The sequence below is a fragment of the Saccostrea cucullata genome, unplaced genomic scaffold, assembly GCF_032062105.1.
Source record: "Saccostrea cucullata isolate Sc308-1 unplaced genomic scaffold, CSIRO_AGI_Scuc_v1 ctg3204, whole genome shotgun sequence".
NCBI lineage: Eukaryota > Metazoa > Mollusca > Bivalvia > Ostreida > Ostreidae > Saccostrea > Saccostrea cuccullata.
Window position 1 is genome coordinate 26,952 of NW_026936582.1, and position 10,869 is coordinate 37,820.

The 10,869-nt window shown below is 29.9% G+C and overlaps 1 long non-coding RNA gene across 1 annotated transcript; it reads right to left on the reverse strand.

Moving 5' to 3' along the window:
* Nucleotides 1–1,568: 1,568 nt before the first annotated feature.
* LOC134245873 (uncharacterized) lies at nt 1,569–9,819 on the reverse strand. Its single transcript, XR_009987536.1, has 4 exons — nt 9,684–9,819; nt 6,918–7,173; nt 3,828–3,973; nt 1,569–1,648 (listed from the first exon to the last, which is right to left on the reverse strand). It is a non-coding gene; the product is annotated as an uncharacterized LOC134245873 (long non-coding RNA).
* Nucleotides 9,820–10,869: the final 1,050 nt, after the last annotated feature.

Genomic DNA, 10,869 nt, shown 5'->3' on the forward strand with positions numbered 1-10,869 from the left:
TAACCATACCTTTTCTTTTTATATTTGCATAAAGCATACTCTAAGGAAGGAAATATGTAAAAAAGAAAAAAAATAAATTCGGAAAAAAAATTATAGAAATCGTCTTTAAGTATCTTCTAATGCCTCGAGAAATGCTTATAATCATGTCCATTGTCCTGGTAATGAGTAAATTCTATCAGTTCCTTGCCATATTCAGTAGTCATTTCAAAATACTTCAGCAGCTTAGCAATTCGCTATTTTTGTCAAGATATATGCATATACTTATAGAAATCCACTCATTTTAAAGTTTGATTTATTTTTGTTTCAATTAATGAACATGTGTCTAATGCAACAATTTGTTTTCACTGTATATCTCTGAAAAAACTTGTATTTTTATATATAGCAAATAATCCTCTATTGAGACATACACTGTATTCTAAAATTCACTTTTTTGTGTACATAAAAAGATAATGTGAATTAATTAGTCATAAGACACAGATAAACTAAAGCTGGGTCAGCTTGGGTAATAGTAATTATTGAACTATCCATGCTTGTCCAGTCAATGTGTTAATTTTAGTAAAAACATCTCTAATAATTGGCAGTTTAAATGAAAAGTCCACCACTTGTCAAGAAGGTCAATTACTTGTGTAACAGTTCCTTAGCAAATCCATTTTCCACTACCTATAATTATGTCAAGTTTGATTTATAAAGAAAGATGAATAAAAACATGCCGTTGTCCTTGAATATTAAACAAAAATAAATAAAACTTAATGTAATCTAAAGTAATCATAAGTAATCATGATTACATGAAGGAAAAGTAATCAGATGTAATTGATTACTTTAAAAAATGTCTGTAATCAGCTTGTAATCAATTACTTTTAAAATCCAAAGTAATTGTAATTTAATCGATTACTTTTGAAAGTAATCGACCCCATCCCTGTTAAGGAGTAAAGGAGGGAAAGGTCTAAGGGGAAAAGAGTTAAGCTCAGGTGCGCCAAAAACTGACTGGTTACTTTGACTCTTCAAACCATTTGACTAACCAAGTTAACCAAGCAGTTACTGCACACATACCAGAATTCCATCCCTAATTAAGATGATTTGGCAGTCATTTACCAGTGACTGCAGTTACCATAAAATACTATTATATATTCCCAATTAACCGCCACTGGTGAAAATTGTGAAAAGGGGGCTTCTTTTTTTAATTCTCTTTATAATATTTAATGTCATATTTTAACATCAAAAATCTTTTGGAGAAAAATAATAAATTCAAAGTAGCACTAAAATAATGTTTAACTTAATTTACTGTAAGTGTAAATAATTCACCCAAATTATGCTAAATGATTCGCTTTCTATAATACCATGGAACTGGATAATAGACGATTTTCATTTTCACTTTCTTCAAATTTTAGCAGAACTTTTGAAACAATTCTTGTTGTTTATATTCACTGTACAGGGGGCCCTTATTTCCTGACTATTGAACAATTAAGACCTAGGGGGCACTTATAGGGACAGGGGCAGTTAATAGTCTAGGATTTTAACATATCAATTACACTTCAAGAAAACACATAAAAAGATGCTAAAATTTTAACATACTTGTATCTGGTAATTTCTTCCAGGAGCATTCTTTCACACAAACAACTATTCCTTTTGACCAGTCAAAATCTTCAAACTAGAAAAATAAATGATTCTTAGCACCAGTCCAATGAGTGATTTATCATACATATTATTTATCAATTAAATGTACAAACCATAATGAAACAGGTTTTAAATTTTGTCACTAAGAAAATTTAGTAATTTTGGGATGCTTTGAGATATTATGCCCTGTTCACACTGAGAGTTTAATTCGAATTAAACGTAAAGTTACTGCGAATTAGCTGCGCTTCGCGTTCACACGGAGTATTTAATGCGAATTAGTTTACTTCGTATTAGTTTACTGCGCATTAAATTACTTCGCATTAGCTCCGTGTGAACGCTAAGCGAAGCTAATTCGAATTAAATTCTGATGCATGCGTAATGGCAAGATTAAGTCATATGCATCATGTCGGTGGTCAACCTGAAGTGTTTGTACTATTTTTGAGTGAAAATCTAAGAAAAAATGTATTAATCACTAAAATATGTCTCCAGACACTGTGACATTATGTCAAATGCATCTGCTTCTGCATAAGGTGACGTGATTTAGAAATGACGTCATAATAGCCTTCCTCACGCCTGACTGTCAAAGTAAAATTTTAATTCGCATTAGTTTACTTCGCATTAGCTGTCGTGTGAACGCAATTTAATTCGCATTAGTTTGGTTCGCATTAGTTTACTTCGCATTAATTTACTGCGAATTAAATTCTCCGTGTGAACAGGGCATTAATGTGCTATAAATGCCAAAATTGAGTCCTTACTAAAATTTTTGCACGTCTACGTTATCACAAATACGTACTACGTACTGACCATGGTAACAAGATGATTCCTTGATGAAATTCAAAGACATAAGATGATCCCTCTATCAATTTTCAATCAGATAAGGCCTATAGTTAAAACATTTTCCATTGACCACTTTCTTCAAACCATTTTCAAAGATAAAAACAACAGGAGACCCAAGGGCCTTATAGGTCACCTGAGTTTCATGTAACAACTTCCAAACAATTGAATTTGGTTCGTGTTTCAAAAAAAAAGCCATGAAATTCAACATTTTGGAAGGGGCACCATTATTCATTATAAATATACAGTTAGCATGCTTACTTTGCTTACTTAATACCCAGATGTAGATCAGAGTAATAAAGAGAAAATGTATTTCCACTTTATGACCACCAGTTGTGCAACCCAACCAACAAGAACCACTGACATTGGGGCCACATATTTCAAAATTTAGGAAATTTTATTATTAGTTTTAAATTTTATTTCTTCATAAATGGTTGATTAAAACCAAAGAGCAGATTTCAAAGCATTACTTTAATTTTCAGTCTTTCAAACTATGTAACCCCCCCCCCCCCCCCCCACAGTACTCCCAACCCAAGGGCCCTGGAATGAACCATTTTGGAAGAGGCACCTTTCTTCATCATAAATATGTACTTAGATCATTGACATATTACCCAAGAGCAAATGAAAAGAATTTCTAAAGAATTAATGCATTTTCACAATGTAATCATTGGAGCCAGCCCTAACACCAGACCCCCTCACCCAGGGGCCATGAAATTCACAAATTGGGAAGAAGCATCCTTCCTCATCATAACTATGTATGTATATCTTTGGTTTAATACACAGGAGCAGAGGAGCAGATTTTTAAAGAATTTATGCATTTTCACTATATATAATCAATAGAGTCCCACCCTAACACCAGAATCCCTGACCCCGGGGCCATGAAAATCCTAATTTAGAAAGAGGCAGCCTTATTCAACGTAATCATGTACTTTATTAGTTTAATTAATACCCACGAGCAGAGAAACAAAGATTTACAAAGATATAATGCATTTTCACTATATTAAATAAATAGAGCCCAACCCTAACACAAGGACCCCTGACCCAGGGGCAATAGAATTCACAATGTTGGAAGAGGCATTCTTGCTCATTATAACTATATATCTAATTTGTTCTTTAATATCCAGGAGCAGAGAAGATTTCAAAGAATTAATACATTTTTACTGCATAATCATTAATCAATGGAGCCCCACCCTAACACCAGAACCCCTGACCCTGGGGCCATCCATGGAATTCACAATTTTTGAAGAGGCGCACGACGGACGATGACGGACAAAAACTGATAGCAATAGGTCACCTAAGTTTGTTCAGGTGACCAAATAAATGATAACAATAATTTATGAAAATAATAACAATACATTTATGACAATTTTGCCTCTTACTTGCTCATTAAGATCAGATGTCAAGCACAAATTGACTCCCTCTTTCTGATCACGGATGGAAATTTCTTTAATAAAAAATTGCTTATTACTCCTCGAGTTAGTCTTAGTCTCTACATCCTTTGTTTTTGTGATGACTCCCACGATATCTACAAAGTGTTCAAAAAGATTATCATTTTATCATCTGACAGGTCTGATAAAGAAATTATCATAATAAATTATTTATTATAATATTTTCTTGACTTTAATGTTCTCCCAGTAGGATTTGTCTGGGTAAAATTGATTCAGCTATTCAAGGTTTTCTGTAAATTTAAGCATTTATGTCTAATCTTAGCAATTACAGGTTTCTTTTTATGACTGGAACTTCAATTCTGAGAAATACTAGATCGATAAATCCAGTCTTTGGTCAAGTTTTTTCCCCCTAAGTAAGCAAGTTATTTAAATTTATATAAATTGTTGTATGAAATTCGTAATAAGAATAAATTATCTCTAAAAGTAAATAAAGTGCCCCGATACACCCGTCAAATATTGTTCAATTATTATCAGCAGTTTAGAGTGTAAAAAATCATGACTGTCAACTTTGATACAAGGATTTCTATGCTGTTTTCATTTCTAATATTTAAGGATTAACTGTCTTATTTAAATAATTTCATAATGTGATCAATGGATTGGCTTGTGTCATAATTTGCATAAACACCAAAGGCATTTATGCAGAAAATTATCACGCAAGCCAATCTACTGATTATCGTCATGAAATTGATAAATCTGACAGCTATTCCTTAAACACCCAATTTTATGTTAACGCCCCCAAAGTCTACCTGATTCAAGATCAATAGTTTACCGCCTGTCAATCATTAAAAAAAACAATAGCTTCTGATTTGATTGACGGGTCAGCTACCTGTGTTTCATGATAATCTGAGTTTGCATGTTTTGAAAACAATTACCTGGTCACGCGTCAAACACTTTCATGTACCCGCATAGTATACACGCGGATTAGAAAACTCCAATATGTTTGAATTTTATTTCAAAAAATAATTGAAAGTAGATTATTTAAACACTGACATAATAAAATATTTCTTTTCTATCTTCACTGCTGTTGGTTACTTGTAAGTGCTATATCGTCCATGTTTATCTGTATCCGCGTCCACAGAAACCGGCTCTATTTGCCGTAATTAGGAGTCCGACGAATTAAATTATTTTTTAAGAAATGGGATATAAGAAAAATATTCAGCACTATTAAACAGCATAGCATAGTTTTTAAAAGATGTTTTATTTTGTATTATGGCTACAATCCTCACGGTGTTGTACAGAAATTGATGTCAGAATTAATGCTCAAATTTCCTCTAGCGTCTGTATATATATGTATATATATATATATATATATATATATATATATATATATATATATATTATATATATATATATATATATATATATATATATATATATATATATATATATATATATATATATATATATATATATATATATATATATATATATATATATATATATATATATATATATATATATATATATATATATATATATATATATATATATATATATATATATATATATATATATATATATATATATATATATATATATATATATATATATATATATATATATATATATATATATATATATATATATATATATATATATATATATATATATATATATATATATATATATATATATATATATATATATATATATATATATATATATATATATATATATATATATATATATATATATATATATATATATATATATATATATATATATATATATATATATATATATATATATATATATATATATATATATATATATATATATATATATATATATATATATATATATATATATATATATATATATATATATATATATATATATATATATATATATATATATATATATATATATATATATATATATATATATATATATATATATATATATATATATATATATATATATATATATATATATATATATATATATATATATATATATATATATATATATATATATATATATATATATATATATATATATATATATATATATATATATATATATATATATATATATATATATATAGAAAATGTGAAGATAATTAATAGTGATCGATTCCGAAAAGAAATCTTTCTAACAATAAAATTTTGTTAACACACGAAGAATAAAAAATATGGAATATTTTGGACAACATTGTTGGCCATAAAAAGAGACATTTCGATCGCGGTAAATGCATGTTCACATGCACGACGAATAGGTGGATCAATAATTTTTTATTTCAATAGTCAGACTTTTTTTTAATCAAGTGATTTCTTTTATTGAAGATTAAAAAAGATAATATTATTGATATGTAGTTTTTACTGGTTAATTTTTCTTTTATGTAAGGAAAAAATTTTCTAAAAATGATATACTTGTATCTTATTATTTTTTTTTCCTTCAAAACATTACCATGATTTCGATGAACGCGTTTAGTTTACAAATAAATTCCATATTAAAATAATTATTTTACGTAGTTTTACTCAAAACCAGACACAAAACACGTAACATTGACCCTGATTACCAAACACAGACTTCTTGTGTAATGCTACGTATACACAGATTTTTGACATCTTGGGTATTGGGGGTCTCCAGGTAAATAACACCACTGTTACTTTGACCACTCCCCCTCCTCAGGTAACCGTACGGTAAAAAAATTGGGTCTTTAAAGTTACATGGTACTGATTCTGCCACTCCACGTGCTACAAGCCCCACTTCTTGTTCCTATTTGTCCCGCCCTGCGTATTTTTTTTTAAACCGCGCCTATTGATGAACCAGTGCATTGATGAGGAAATAAAGTACATTGACTATTTGTAATATTGTCTCTGACAAAGATATTGGAAATGTAGATATTTGTTTATACACCAGCTAGACAAATATCCATCTAAGCCACCACCCCCCGCCACTCCCCCAGATGTATAAAAGAAAAAAAGCATGTGTTACTTTATAAGTTTGCTCTTTATGTTAAAACATGCAAATTTTGTTTTAAAATGATAAAGGACACCTTGTACATTCAAGACTTACCAAACTTTGTTGAAGCCGTTTGATCTCTATACTTTCGTACAACATTTAGTTTCTTGGGTTTTAAATTGACTGATCTTCTTTCGGCTTCTGAATCTGATGAATCAGAATTTTCATGGTCATCATCCAAATGATAAACTCTCTTAGTGACAGCATCTTTAAATTCTGCGTTTCCTTTGAAGATCAGTTGAAACTCATGGTTGGTTTTATTATTTGCAGTATGGGCTTTTCTAATGTCTGCTCCACTTACACAATACTTCTGTTCAATATCAAAAAGATCTAAATGTACATGCACAGTATGGCCCGATGTGACTAATTAAGCAGATGTTTCAGATTTACTAAAATAATATAACCTGTTATCGTATCTGTTTCAATGATATGTACAGATATACTGTATTAAAGTCTGTTCAATTAAAAAAATTGTCATTATTTAATTAAAAGTTGTTTCATTTCCAATTTGTTTCATGTAAAAGATTTTTTTACTAAATATGTGAACAAAGAAAAATAGAACATATATATGCAGTCAAATTAATAAATGATTTTAACAGACAATTGATCTTACTACCATGGGTAATCTAGGAACACAACTGATAAAATTCAATCAGCTAGAACATGCAGAAAAGTGCTATTGTGCCTAAGGCCAAACAAAAAAATAACTTTGTTTACTGTTAAATTCTGAAATAAAATAGGGTCGGTAGGTAGGAATTTTTTTTTATTTTATTGAATTTTTTTAATACACAAATTCACATGAATTGGTTGAATTACAGAACAGTTTTACCATTGTACCGTGCCTTAATTTTGTTTGGGCTTGTAATATGGGTGGTAGACAATATAATCTTTCTTACCAACTGCCTTACAACTCAGGGGTGGGCAATTAAAAAAAAAATCAAGTACTAACCCACACGCTTGTAACAACAATAAAATTATTAGTCCGAAGTTAAAAGTGACCAGTCCAAAACTGTAAAAACTAATATTTTAAAAAGTTCACAGTTGAGAAAGGTAGGGTCCTAAGCCATTCCTTTTAAAGTTGAAGTTTAAAACTTTTAAGAAATTATCTTTTCTTTTCTGAACATATTGCACTAGTCTAGCTTATCTAAAATGAAGCAAAAATCATTTTATTTTCATTTCAAACCATTAAGTATAATTGATATATATTAAAGTTTAATCACATAACACTTAACTATCAGTCGATTTGGGGATCGTATATAATTGAAAGAGATATCTGCATGTATTTACCATTAACAGAGGAATGGAGGAAATTTGGATTAGGAAAAATCGATCGTTTTTTAAGTAAATAAATTAAATAAGTCAGGTAGTACTGCAAAATGGATGAGATTAAAGTGATTTAAGAGCAGTAGGAGCATACTGCCTGGAAAATTTTCATTAGTTAGAAATTAAAAAGCAAAACAATGAGTGAAAATATCGTTTGTGTTTCTCATGTATTTACATGCATAATTTTAATTTTATTTTTACTACCCCCCAAAAAACGGTAGCTCCGGGTGTTGGGCAATGCTAGTTGCACACCCCTGCAACTGCCACGCAATGGTAAGCAAATTGCAACGAACTCGTTGATGTAGAAATTGAACTCACTTGTTTTGTTTCTGTACTTTCAATTTCGATTTCAAAGTTGAATGTAAAAGTTAAACTGACCGGCCAGTAACTTCCGGATTTTTATGACGAAAAAAAGTTTGGTTCGGCGATTAAGGTGGCTCATTACATCCACAGTTTATTTTAGATTTCAATACGGCACCATTTATAATGTAGATGTCAAATATCCAGATGGGGGTATTGATATCATAAATATTTTTTATAGAATTTTTTAGTTTTTGTTTTATTTAAGTGAAATGTTTTATTTCAGGTTTATTATTCACTGAATTTCAGAACTTTCAGTGTCAAATGATGGGCATCTTCTTAAGACAAGTACACAAAGTGAAAATACCTCATAATACCTGATAATAATTTTATTAGAAAAAATAATTTTCTCCTAAAAAACAATTAATGTCATTATCTTTTTAATCTATGCATAAAACGTTTAAAAAGTGTGTTCTGAAGAGACAAGGAATGTATTTCAATGAATTACATGTGTCAAATTGAATGAAGAATGTTTAAACGAAATGAAAAATCCAATTTAAAAAATATTTGGTATAAAAAGTCCACTTTCAAGAGTTATCTTTCCTAATTAGCCAAGACTCAAAACACTATGGAACGTTTGACATTACATCTGAAATTCATATTAAAGCTTTAAATTGCCAGAGTATACATTTAAATAAAAAAAAACAAATATATAAATTAACACCAACACAGTAAATAGCGCAATTAAATAAAATTTTAATTTCAACAAGGTTGTAGATTTTAACTCGAATTTCTTCCATACATAAATGTCAGTGATTGATAGAGTTCACTGCATGCATGGCTATGAAATTGACATTACTTGTTTGCCGAAGATTTGACTGTTGCTTTCTTTTGTTTCTGCCTAAAAGCAATTCTTGGTTTATGCATAATGAATCCGTTACTTTGTTTTCACTGTTTACAACACCGCATGTTACATCTATTTTTAAAGCGTTTTAAAGGTCAGGGTCATATTATAGAGGTTCCTACACTACTCGTTCCCTGAGCAAACCGGCCGACACAATGGAGGTATATTTTTTTGTGTAGTACGTCATCAAAAAGTGGTGTAATGAGCCTCCTTAAAATTAGGGTCGGTCGGGTAACCGTAAACAAACATATTTTTTTGTTACGCCTAATGGACGCATGTGAGCTAAAACTTACCTTCTTGTTCCTTATTTTAGTAGACAACCTTTCTGCAAATTTGTTAAAAGCAATTCCTTTAATGGACCCTGATTTATCCTGTAGTATGACACTAAATACCCTGAGGCCTCCTTCTCAATGTTCTCCAGATTTGATGGTCTTGACTTCTTTTTCCTCAAACGATACTGTGGCATGTATCTTCCAGCTAGAAAAAATTCAATCATCTCATTCTTATTACCATTATTACTAGGCATTAACATGAGAAACATCATAAAGATGAAGATTAAACAGGTACAGAAATTTAGATTTCAGTTATTCGTGGAGTAGTAAGAATATTTTTCATCAGAGTAAGCACTGCTCACTCTCTGGTTTTGCAATTAATGCGACTTATAATATCATGTGACTTCATGTGACATCCGAGTCTAGATGTTCAAAATTTCACATGGAATTTGATTAGCCTGATCTAAATTAAAAATGATTAAGTATCTGCTCTTGCCGTAACAGTCACACCGTCAACATATTATATTATTAAATATTATAAAATAAAGACAAACATGCCATACACATCATAATGTATGGTTGTGTAAATATATTATGATCGAAGAAGAAAATAGTAATGGACATTTTGTTAGTGGCCTCAGCACATTCCCCTCAATTTCAAAGTGTAAATGAGTGCGATTCTGGGGAGGGGGTACTCCGTGTAATTTGTAGGGCTGTGTATTGAGCAAAAAAATTCGACATGATACAATATTTTAGAAAGCAATATTCCATATATTGGATTCTTTAATAAGTCTATAAAACATAGGTAATCAAAGATTACGAATCTCACCTCTACAAATGTTATCAGTTTAAGTAATGCAAATCTCACATCATATTTTCTTAAGTATATTGGATTCAATTACTTGTAAAGATGTTTCTCTACACAAGGGTCTATGGCTGGATAGTGTACTTTATCAAACTGCTGTAGTAAATGGGTTTGAAAAATTGGACTTGGGAATGGAAATATGATGAAAAGAAGTCAAATTTACAAAAATAATGAAAACATGTACATTATATACTTATGAAAAAAAAAAGATAAGTCCTTTCACTTCGAAGTTCCGAATGACAATGAAGACTGAATGAGAAGTGAACGGTGAACGCAAAGTATATGGAACAAAGAGCAAACGTTTTGTGAACAGTGAACGCGAGCACACGGTGAACGCAATAC